This window comes from Triticum dicoccoides, chromosome 7B (assembly GCF_002162155.2).
Source record: "Triticum dicoccoides isolate Atlit2015 ecotype Zavitan chromosome 7B, WEW_v2.0, whole genome shotgun sequence".
Classification (NCBI taxonomy): Eukaryota; Viridiplantae; Streptophyta; class Magnoliopsida; order Poales; family Poaceae; genus Triticum; species Triticum dicoccoides.
The window spans coordinates 257729822-257732331 of NC_041393.1; the positions used below are offsets into that span (position 1 = coordinate 257729822).

A 2510-nucleotide genomic window follows, 5' to 3' on the forward strand; every position below is an offset into this window, starting at 1 on the left:
TAACACTACCTGCGCGGCTACGGATTATCTTTGGCCGCCGCCGCTTGCTGGGTTGGAGTTTTGCGCTGCTGTCGCGAGAGGAAGGGACGGACCATGGTCCCCGCCACGCTCCCGGCCACTCCCTTCAATTTTATTTACGCACCTCACATGGCGGTAGGAGAGGGCAGAGGGAGAGAGGGTGGCGTACGTAGTACCAGCCATTATCCAACAGAACCAACCACTGATCACATTCCGCGCGAGGAACAAGCCAAGAAGGGAAGACGAAGCAACATTACCTGCGCAGGCTCGTGGCCAGTGGAACTAGAAGACGACAAATGCAAGAGGAGTAGAAATGCAGCTAGTGGCAAGACCGTATCCTCCCCTCCTCTGCGTCTCCTCCTTGTTGCTCCGGAGAAGAAGAAGAAGAAGAGGGGAAGGGAGAAGACTATGGTAGCTTTGGTAGAAAAAACTGTAGAAAAAGTGAGGCAAATTTGACAAATTTGACCTATAGACGAAATCAAATCATAGAATGAACTATCCGTGAAACTATTTCACGCGGCTGACCTTTTTGTGTGACGCCCGCCATGAAGGCGTCACACTATACTGTGCAATGCCTCAGAGATAGGCGCTACACGACCAGCGTCGCACACATGTGATCAGAAAATTACTAAGTGGTGTGCAGCGCCTGAGAGCTAGGCGCCACACTATACAGTGTAGCGCCTAGCTCCTAGGCATTGCACTAGTGCAGCGCGTAGCTCCCGGGCGTTGCACTAGTGCAGCGCCTGAGAGCTAGACGCCACGGGTCAACCGCATGAAATAATTTCACGGACAGTTCATTCTGTGATTTAATTTCGTCTATAGGTTAAATTTGTCAAATTTGCCAAAAAGTGAAGGGGATAAGGTGTAAAGGAACAGGTGTGTTCTTGTGGGTACAGGGCGACTTTTCTACCCGTAGCAGATAGGACGGCCCATCGGCCAATCACGGTCAAGGGGGCGCCCGCGGGGCCCACAGAGAGTTCGGGCGGGCCTACCTTGTCTGTCAGAATGCCATGTGATGTGTCCCGTTGAACGTGGAACAGCATTATTAAATAAAGTTTTGGCTAATTTTCTTTTTCTTTTTTACGCAAAATTAGGAGCTTTATTGCATGAGAGAAATTGAGTTAACACTCAGCCAAAACGCTGCTAACTAAAAGGAGGGACATGGCTCCATCCAACAAGCTCAAACTGATAAGGGCAGTACTCTGCGCCGACGCATTGGCGCGAGTTTCAGCCGGTCCAACCCGAGCCGCTCGATCTGGACGCACAGGACCGTCTGATATGTACTGTATCCCCTTTCGCCATCCTCCGCACAGGGAAAAAGGGGGAGAAAAAAGCGAGCGCTGCCGCCGCTCGCGGGATCCCGCACGCTAGCCCCTGCTGCCCTCCTTTGGACCCTCGCTGCTTCTGCTAGTCGCCGGCGCTCGCAGCCTAGCCGCCGCTGGCGAAGCAAAACGCCACCCGCCTTCACCGCCACCGACGAAGCAAAAAATGGCGGTTCCAGCAAAATCGAACGACGGTTGGAGCAATTTTTAGGCTGGTTCCAGCAAAATCAAAACAAAAACAAAGGGGTGGTAGCAAAACCTCCTGATGCTTCGAGCAAGACTCTGGTAGTAGAAAAATGGCAACTCCTATAGTAGCAAAAATCCGAGACGGTTGCAGCAAAAAGAAAGCCATCGCCGTCGTCGACCAACACCGTTGTTGGTGAATGTAGCAAAAATTATCTCGGTTCCAGCAAAATCAAAATGTGATTGTAGCAAAAATTCTCTTCGTTTCCAGCAAAATCAAAGCATGGTTGTAGCAAAATTGACTGGAAAAAACAGGCGATGTCATGGAGATGGATGTAGCAAAAATTCACAAAACACCAGTAGTAACAAAACCCAAAACGGTTGTAGCAAACTGGTTCACTGGTTCTAGCAAAAAATCACCATGGTAGCAGATTTGAGGTGAGTGGGTGGTAGCAAAAACATGGGTTGGTTCCAGCAAAAAAAACATGATGGTAGCAAAAGTCTTCTTGTGGCGGTCATGGTGTTGGGGAACACGGTAATTTCAAAAAAAATCCTACGATCACGCAAGATCTATCTAGGTGATGCATAGCAACGAGAGGGGAGAGTGTGTCCACGTACCCTCGTAGACCGAAAGCGGAAGTGTTTCAATAACGCGGTTGATGAAGTGAACGTCTTCGCGATCCAACCGATTCAAGTACCGAACGTACGGCACCTCCGCGTTCAGCACACGTTCAGCTCGATGACGTCCCTCGTACTCTTGATCCAGTTGAGGCCGAGGGTGAGTTCCGCCAGCACAACGGCGTGGCGACGATGATGATGATGCTACCGGCGCAGGGCTTCACCTAAGCTCTGCAACGGTATGATCGAGGTGTGTAACTGTCGAGGGGGCAACCGCACACGGCTAAAAGATCAACTTGTGTGTCTATGGGGTGCCCCTTGGCCACGTATATAAAGGAGGGAGGAGGAGGAGGTCGGCCTAGGAGGGGC

The 2510-nt window shown here is 51.0% G+C and overlaps 1 pseudogene; it reads right to left on the bottom strand.

Moving 5' to 3' along the window:
- The window catches only part of LOC119337076, a 6074-nt pseudogene extending 5677 nt beyond the window's left edge, over positions 1–397 (bottom strand).
- Between the last annotated feature and the right edge of the window lie 2113 nt (positions 398–2510).